Raw genomic sequence first — 9,925 nt, forward strand, 5'->3', positions numbered from 1 at the left:
TAGACATTAAGCCATAATTGGGCTCTTGTGGGTTTAATTTGAGTTTTCTTCAGCTTTACCTGACGTCACATATGAGCAATTGATGGTCTGTTCCACAATCAGCCCCTGGTCTGGTTTTAGCTGCTGATACTGAGCTTTCCCATAGTGTCTTCCACAGATGTAGTCCATTCAATTTTTGTGTATTCCATCTGGGGAAAATCCATGTAGATTTCAACAACCTTTCGTGTTGTTGAAAAGTATTTGCTATGGACAAGTAGTTGGTTTCGCAAAATTGTAACATTGCCATCTGCAGCATTGTTTCTATCACCAAAACCCTGCTTTCCAATGACTGACCCTTCTATTTCCAGCGTTTGCATGCCAATCACTAATAATTATCAATGCCTATTGATTGCATGCTTGGTCAATTTCAGACAAGTAGTTGGTAGGATTCATTTTCTTCATCACTAGCTTTTGTGGTTAATGCCTACGTTTGAATAATATTTGCATAGATTGGGTTTCCTTGAGGGCAGATAAAGATCATTCGGTCACAGGAAGCATTGCATGTTCTTCATGGTGAATTTTGCAGTGTCCTTTCGGACAGCAAATGCCACGCACGCCATTCCTCATGGTTGTGCCATTCCTGGCATAGTAAACCGTATGATCTGATTCAGAATGGCAATGCCATTCCATGCCAGCTCCCTCTTGCCTAGGACACCGAGTTCTAGTTCCTCTTTGATGACTTCCAGTCCCTACGTTTCGACCTCACACATTCCCGTTTCTGATCATCTGAAGATGGTTGCAGCTGTTTCCCCTTTCCATCCAGTCCTGTCCCGTCAGCAAATGAAGATCCCGAAGGACCCCTCCCCCAGGCTTTACCCATCTCACCATGGTCAGCGCCCCCCCAGACATCAGTCACATGGAGTGCCCGCGGACCTGAGGGCCTTCCTCCAGCACTGCCGGCAGTGCTCGGCTGCTGTTCTTTAGGCCCGTGAAGTTGCTGATAGTGTTTCAAAGCTAGGCATACGGCTTTCAGCGGCTCCTTTCTTTGAAGTGTCCTTGGTCTGGAAACTCCGCTGAAACCTGTTCACTGTGGGTGACCTGCTGGCTTTGGAGATACCAGCGGCAGAGCGACGTGCAGGCCACCCCAGTGTGACAGACGGGCAGGCTGCCGGCAGGCTAGTCACTGGAAAAGGACACTGCTGGGTTGAGTGGGCAAGCAGGGCAAGCGAGAAAGACCGTCAGCCAGGGGGTGGAGGGCCGCGGCAACGGGCTCAGCCCAACCGTGGTCCCTCAGTGTCTCTGCGAGTCAGCTGCTCAGCTCCACTGACAACGACAACAAGAAGACCCCACTTCACTTCTTCACCAAACACTGTTTCCCAGTCTGCATTACCCTTGTCAGTGTCACTCTGTGTCGCCGGGTTTCATCCTTGCCTGCCTTATTTCATTCTAGTTGTGTTCATTCTATTTGATTGATTTTATATTTTTGTAATGTTTCCACCTGTGACCTGTTTTCCAGACTGACACATGTGGTTAGGTGCCATCGAGGCTGCTCTGACCCACAGTGACCCCATCTGTGCCCAGCAGAAGGAAATCCTGCCTGGTCCTGCACCATGCTCACCGTTGTGCGAACCCATCGTCTCACGAGGGCCTTTAGCTTTCCAGCGCCCTCTCCACTTTACCAAGCACGGCGTCTTCCTCCAGGGGCTAATCTTTCTATTTTTAAAATCACTTTATTAGGGACTCATATAACTCTTATCACAATCCATACATAATACATCAATTGTGTAAAGCACATTTGTTTGTACATTCATTGCCCTCATAATTCTCAAAACATTTACTCTCTACTTAAGCCCCTGGCATCAGCTCCTCATTTTTCCCCTCCCTCCCCCTCCCCCATGAACCCTTGATAATTTGTAAATTATTGTTTTGTCATATCTTGCACTGTCCAACGTCTCTCTTCACCCACTTTTCTGTTGTCCGTCCCCCAGGGAGGAGGTCACATGTAGATCCTTGTAATCGGTTCCCCCTTTCCAACCCGTCCTCCCTCCAGCTTCCTGGTATCGCCAGTTCTCACCACTGGTCCTGAAGGGATCGTCCGCCCTGGATTCCCTGTGTTTCCAGTTCCTATCTGTACCAGTGTACATCCTCTGGTCTAGCCATATTTGTAACATAGAATTGGGATCATGATAGTGGGGCGGGGTGGGGTGGGGGAGGATTTAGGAACTAGAGGAAAGTTGTATGTTTTATCATTGCTACACTACACCCTGACTGGCTCATCTCCTCCCCGTGACCCTTCTGTAAGGGGATGTCCAATTACCTACAGATGGACTTTGGGTTTCTACTCCGCACTCCCCCTCTTTCACAATGATACGAGTTTTTGTTCTGAAGATGCCTGATACCTGATCCCTTCAACACCTTGTGATTGCACAGGTTGGTGTGCTTCTTCCATGTGGGCTTTGTTGCTTCTGAGCTAGATGGCCGCTTGTTTACCTTCAAGCCTTTAAGACCCCAGATGCTGTATCTTTTGATAGCCAGGCACCATCAGCTTTCTTCACCACATTTGCTTATACATACATTTGTCTTCAGCGATTGTGTCAGGAAGGTGAGTGCCAGTTTAATAGAACAAAGTGTTCTTGCATTTAGGGAGTACTTGAATGGAGGCCCAATGTCCATCTACTACTTTAATACTGAATCTGTACATATATGCACATAGATCTATTTCCACAGCCTCATATATAAATAGATTGACATATGTACATGCCTTTGTTTAGACCTCTATAAATGGGGTTGATCTTTCTTGACAAGTTCAATGTATCTAAGACAAAGTCTCACCATCCTTGCCTCTAAGGCAGGGATCCTCAAACTTTTTAAACAGGGGGCCAGTTCACTGTCCCTCAGACCCGTTGGAGGGCCGGACTATAGTTTTAAAAAAAACATGAAAAAATTCCTATGCATACTGCACATACCTTATTTTGAAGTAAAAAAACAAACGGGGCAAAAACACCTGGCGGGCGGGATAAATGTCCTCGGCAGGCCACCTGTGGCCTGCGGGCCGTAGTTTGAGGACCCCTGCTCTAAGGAGCACGCCAGCCATACTGTAAGCGCAATGTGTCCTTTCAGGTCCTTTCAGTATTCTCCGGCACCGTCATTCAGATGCGTCACTTTAGCCGTCCTTCTTGAAGCAAGTCCCACTTCCACGTTCAAATGAGGCAGTGGAGAAGAATGCCATGCCTTGGGTCAGATGCACCTCAGTCCTCTTCAACACGAATGCGGTCTTTTGCTGCAGGTTCACCGCAGGCAGGGCCTCTCTTGATCTGCCTCCATGACCCCTGGTTGTGGACCCAGCAAGACCAAACCTGGACAACCTCCACTTTTTCTCCACTGAGCATGATGTTGCCTGTCGGCACAGGGGTAAGGCTTCTGGTCTTGACATTGAGTCATCCTCCACGCTGTGTCCATCCGTGGGGCCTGCCCTCTACTGCTTTATGTTCCTGTACCGAGACTTTGCCAGCCTTCCCAACCAAGCCCACTGCCAGAGTCAATTCTGACTCAGTGACCTGATAGGACAGGGTCAAACTTTCCCAGTGGGTGTCCCACGCTGTCACTCTTCGTGAGCACAGAAAGCTTTTTTTCTCCCGAGGAGTGGCTGGTGGTTTTGAACCGCAGTTCACAGCCCAACTCGTCATCACAATGCCACCAGGGCTCCTCATCCAGTGTCCGGAGGCAGAGAAACATGGACACGCTCAGCTTCCAAGACCCAAGTCACCTTGGAAAAAACCCCGCAAAAGTCCACTTCTGAAAACCTGGTGGCCTGCAGTTCCCATCACACCCACATGGGGGCAGGAGAGGCCACCTGACGGCACTGTTCTAAAGAAACGTGTGTGTGTGTGTGTGTGTGTGTGTGTGTACACTGATTTTTTTGTATTTTCTCCTATGGGTATATGTCACATTGATTTATTAGTGTTATTAAGTAATTATTTCTTTATCACATTTTACAAATACCCCATAACAACTTATTTACTGAATTTTTCATTAAAATTATTTTACTACATCTATATTACTTTATTCTATTGTGTTTTTATTTTATTTATCTTTTTGTTGTATTTTAAATGCTTAGCTTAATTTTTTTGTTTTTTAGTGTTTTTTTAAATAGCTCATTTTATTGAGGACTCGTATAACTCTTATCACAATCTATCCATCCATCCATTGTGTAAGCACATTTGTACATATGTTGCCATCATCATTTTCAAAGCATTTTCTTTCTACTTGAGCCCTTGGTATCAGCTCATTTTCCCCCTTCCCACCCTCTTCCTCCCTCCCTCATGAACCCTTGGTAATTATAAATCATTATTATTTTTTCATGTCTTGCGCTGTCCGATGTCTCCCTTTACCCCCCTTGTCTGTTGTCCATCTACCTGTGAGGAGGTTATAGGTAGGTCATTGTGATTGGTTCTCCCATTTCTCCCCCACCTTCCGGTTACCCTCCTGGTATCACTACTCTCAATATTGGTCCTGAGAGGTTTATCTGTCCTGGATTCTCTGTGCTTCCAGCTCTTATCTGTACCCATGTACATGCTCTGGTCTAGCCAGATTTGTAAGGTAGAATTTATGGCCATAATAGTGAGGGGCAGTGGAGGGGCGGTGGGAGAAGAAGCATTAAAGAAACAGAGGAAAGTTGTATGTTTCATTGGTGCTATACTGCGCCCTGACTGGCTCATCTCCCCACGACCCTTCTGTAAGGGCATGTCCAATTGCCTACAGATTGGCCTTGGGCTTCCACTCTGCACAATAGGCAATATTTCAAACCAAATAGAAAGCAATTGTAATAGCAGACTGTTTTACTGGAACCAGATGGCCTCTCAGTGAGATTATTGAGAATACCATTCCTAGACTGTTCAGGTACTTGAATGAATTACCTTTAGGCCTATGTGAAGTGGATTGTCTATGGCTTCCACCTTCCATGAAAAGCACTGGGACACTCATTTGCATCCTTCTCACTTCTTCGTAGCTAGCACCTACCTCACATTACTATCTCTTCGCCCACCGCCTCACCCATGGAGCTTTTGCTTTTGGCAGAACTCAGGCCAGGTAGGATCCTAGTTCTTAGGAGCACTGCAGAAGTTCTTCTCTCAAGTGCCCCCGAGCCCACCTTCTCTCAAGTCTTCATTATCCCGTCCTCGTCAGGTACTTAACGCTCAACCTGGAAGTCCCTGCACGGGTACGTTTTACCCATCTCTGTGGTACTCCACACGTTTGATCCCCTGGATCAAACCCTGTCTCACTGATTCCAAATTCTTAGAGGGAACCTGGGAAGGAGCCAGTTACAAACTGCACTCGAAGACTTGATGATTCACTGCTGAATGGAAGAGCACGGCCGGGCCTCTCTTGGGACCAAAGAGACATTAGCGGAATGCTGTCGTCTACCGAGTGGAAGCGAGCCAGTATTCTGCATACGCTCTGCGTGCTTGTTTAAAAAGTCACTCAGATTGACTGAAATCTGAAGCAACCGGAAACTTTCCCTTCAGCTGTCTTTCCCTTCCCTAGATGGACTTGGGCAAGCAGTAAGTAGTACGGCGTAAACGCCTACCCCGCCCCCTGACGGGGTGGGAGCAGCTTTTAGTGTTTTTTATGGTAAAATGTGTATTCATTATATTTACTCTACATTAAATAACTAGTCTACATTCCGCCTTTGCAAGAGCTAGCATCTGAGCAAGAGCCAGTGGTGTGGAAGGAGGACGTCCAAGCTACACTGAAGGCATCAGTCAAAAACAAGGCTCCAGGAATCGAAGGAATACCAACTGACATGTTTCAGTAAGCTGACGAAGCACTTGAAGCACTTACTTGCCTACCAAGAAATTGGAAAGACAGCTACTTGGACAACTGACTGGAAGAGATTCTTATTTGTACCCACTCTGAAGAAAGGTGGCCAGCAGAATGCTCACATGCCAGAACAACCTCATCGATGTCCCACGCCAGTAACATGTTGCTGAAGCTCATCCGACAGCGGTTGCAGCAGCGCATGGACAGGGGTTCAGAGGGATTCAGAAGAGGACGTGGAACAAGGGATCCCATTGCTGATGTCAGATGGACCTGGGCTCAAAGCAGAGAACACCAGAAAGATGTTGATTTGTGTTGTATTGGCTACACAAGGCATTTGACTGTGGATCATAACAGACTGTGGATCACCTTGGGAAGAAGGTCATTCCAGAACGCTTCATTGCGTTGGAACCTGTACGTGGATCGAGAGGCTGTTGTGGCAACAGAACAAGAGAACACCGCATGGTTGATAATCAGGAAAGGTGTGTGGCAGGGTTGTCTCTTCTCATCATGTTTAACCTGTATCCTGAGCGAATCATTGGAGAAGTGGGCTCATAAGAAGAACTTGGCATGAGGATTGGAGGCAGGCTTAGAATCCTTCAGTACGACAGCGTTAGGCTTGAGGTTTGGGCTTTTTCCATCAATTCTTTCAACTTAAGACGTGATGGGCGTGTTCATCCTTGTTGGCGTTCTAACTCCAGGTCTTTGCACCTTACATTTAATAGGGTTTTTTTGTTCTGAATCTCCCCTTTGGAGTTTTCTGTTCACCTCTTTTACTTTGTCATTTCTTCCATCCGTGTTAGCTACTCTGTGTTCAAGAGCAAGTTTCAGGGTCTCTTCTGATAATCCATTTTTTAAAAAGTTGGACATGTTTTTTTAATGAGTTGGGATTTAATATGTGCACCCTATCATTCCACAAGGCAACCACGTCAAGTCTGCTATCCAATTTGATCTCTCCTTCTTTCCCGTCGTGTGAATGACCTCTGCCTCCATCATGCGGGATGTCCGGCTCACAGCCCACCTCCTCTCTGGTCTTTTGTGCTCAGTGCATCAAACCCACTCTCAAGATGGCTTCTACATCCAGGCGGGACATACTCTGGTCATATTTTGGCTCTCCTGGTTTTGTTTTCATGTTTTTCAGCTGTATCGTGAACATAGTCGACCCTGGCCTTGGCCTGGCTGATGATACCCGCCTTCTCTGTCGTCTCTTTCCGCAGGCACAGTCCGTTTGATTCCTGTGCGTCCCCTCTGGCGGGGCCCACGTGGGTAGCTGTCAGCTGTATATTGTCATGTTATTTATTTTTAAGAGCATTTTACTGGGGCTCTTACAGCCCTTGTCACGATCCATACACCAATTGGATCAAGCGTACGTATACACAGGCTGCCATCCTGGTTTTCTAGACATGTATTTTCTATTGAGCCTTTGGTGTCAGCTCCTCTCCACCCTCCCAGTTATGTTATTTTTTAAAAACAACATAACAAAATTAACAACACTAATGTCCTCTCAGTATACAGAGGTCACAGGCACACAGTGATGTCTGAATGCCCCAAAGGTTGCGCTGTGTTTCTTCATTCAGATGGTGACTGCGTGGGTGGGTGGGTGGGGGGCTCTTTTCCAGTTACGTGTTGAAGACCTTCCCTGTCGTCTTTCCTTGGGCGAATGTCTCTGAAGCCCATCCCCAGGCCCCTGCCGTGATCCCAGCCCGGGAGCTCTGCCCACACCCACCCACTCTGAGTGATCCCTGCTCCCCCGGGAAGCACGGTAGCTGTGCCTCCCACAGGGAGCCACCTGGAACCCTCTGGCTCGCCCACAGGACGGGGGCAGGGGTCCACCGCATGCTTGGGGTCAAAACAGAATTCAGTCTACACACCTCGCCAGTCCATGTGGCCAGCCCACCCTCACAGGCTGCCCTGTGCTTCCTGTCTCCAGAGGGGCTCCCCTGAAATCTGGACTAGAAGCCCAGCCCGCCTCTTCTCCCCGTTTCCTTACAGAGCAGCTTTGTTGAGATGTAGGCTTCCCGGTGACGCGGTGGGTTAAGTGTTGGACTCCTAATTGCAAGGTCAGTGGTTCAAGCCCTCGATGGGAGGAACATGAGCATTTCTGCCCCCAGAAAGACGGACAACCTCGGGACCCTACGGAGTTGTGAGTCCCGGCTTTGTGGGGCTATGAATCACCTACCAAGCACGTCACGCATTTGATGGGAATCACTGCATCAGGTGCTTGACGGGTGGCCACGCACTACCACCGCTTAATTCCAGAACATTCCATCCCCACTGACCTTCAGTCCCTCCCTAGTCCCTGGCCACCACGCAACTGCTCTCCGCCTCTGGTTGGCCTGTCCTGGCGGCTCTGGGCAATGGAAACAGACCCGTGGTCTCCTGCGGGCACTTCTCACTCTGAGCGTGCTCAAGGCTTGCCCATGGCGGAGTGCAAATGTTACGGCTGGTGCACACATGTGCCGGGACAGAGAATGCTGCTCCCCAGGCACGTGGCTGCTTTCCTGGGGGAGGTGGCAGCAGGGACTGTGCCTGGCTGGGGCAGAAAGCTCCTCTGTGAAGACTGGCAGCTGGCAGAGCCAGTCGGGAGCCCAGCGAGCCCCGCTCTGACCCAGCTTGTCGCATGAGAGGCCTACCAGGGCAGCCGGCACACCCCCATGCCCACACTCAGGAACCCTCCCCCCCAGGCAGGGATGCAGCACACTGGGTCATATAAAGGTGGTGTAGTGGACAACTCACCGCAGAATCAACTGGGCAAACCCCCGCCGCTCTGAGAGAGACAGATGAGGCTTTATACTCCTGTAAAGTGTCTGGTCTCCGAACCCACCAGGCGCTTGCTTCTACACTGTCCAGTGGGGTCACGAGGATCAGAATCCACCCATGACCGCGAGCTGTCAGGGTGGTAGCAGGACGTGAGAACTCGCCAGTGGTCCCCACGTGCCACAGGGGTGCCACACAAGACCAGAGAAGGCTCACAGCAGAGCTGGGCTCAGAAGGCTCCCTGAGTCTGTCAGAGCCAGGGCAGCCTGCTGCAGGGTCTCGGGGCTCTGCCGAGGGGGCAGGCCAAGCCTGGGCTTGGAGGCAGGGGGAGACAGGCTCTGTGCTGGGGGAAAGTTCACGTTCTCTACCTGGGTCTTACTGCCCGCCTCCTGCCCCTCTCCTTGCCGGCTGCGCTGGGGAACACTAACGTTCACAGGCATTCACGTCTTCCTGCTGGTGGGGCTCCCCATCACAACCCCCCCCCATCCCAGCCCTTCACTATGTATCATGTTGACGTGAAATTATGCAGCTATCCCAGGCGGCCATGAAAGGAGCACATGGTAGTGGTCGGTGCTGTCAGTCACTTCCGACAGGTTACTTGTGACATACCGGCTCTGCACCTTGTGTGAGGCCAAGTTGACCAGAGAGAGCTTTATATCAAGTAGTAATTGTACATCAAGCAAACATCCCAGCCCAGTCCAGATCAAGCCCACAAGTCTGTTACCAGTCCCAAGCCCCTTCTCAGACGCATGCAGCCACATGCGATGATGCAGAATGCAGGAAGATCACAGGCCGGTGGAGCAACGTCACCTGGATCCAATGGTGGCTTTCTGGCTGCCATCAGGGTCGACCAGCAGGAAGGTGAAGGCAGAGAGAGAAAGAGAGAGAGAGAGGTTCCCAGGACCCTCCTTATGAGAAGGCCACGCCCACCAGGAGGCTGAGGCCTGATTGACAGGTGGACTAATAGCTGCTACACTCTCCTATAGCTTCCAGCTGACCTGAAATGATGTGACCCCACACACCCGCTCTGCCATGTCCAGGGCGCTTGGTCTTGTGAACTAATATGGACTCACGGTCCACAGATGGCCAGCGGAAAGCTGAGCTTATTTGGGAAGGAAAGGCCCTGCTTTGGCAGGGCCTGTATCTCGGGGCTTTTGACTGATGCGGGTACCTGGCCCGCATGTCTCCAGGTTATGACAGCCCTATCACGAACCCGCCCTCGCTGTGTCCAGGGAAGCGGGCAGACAATGGTCAGCCCAAAGAGTTTGCTGACTTTGGAGTTTGCAATCAGCCGAGAGCTCTGGTGCCTGTAGGCTTAAGCGCTATACTGTCCCTGACTGTTGAAGTCTCCCCACTAGACAGCCTGCTGCTC

The sequence above is a fragment of the Tenrec ecaudatus genome, chromosome 2 (genome assembly GCF_050624435.1).
Source record: "Tenrec ecaudatus isolate mTenEca1 chromosome 2, mTenEca1.hap1, whole genome shotgun sequence".
Lineage (NCBI taxonomy): Eukaryota > Metazoa > Chordata > Mammalia > Afrosoricida > Tenrecidae > Tenrec > Tenrec ecaudatus.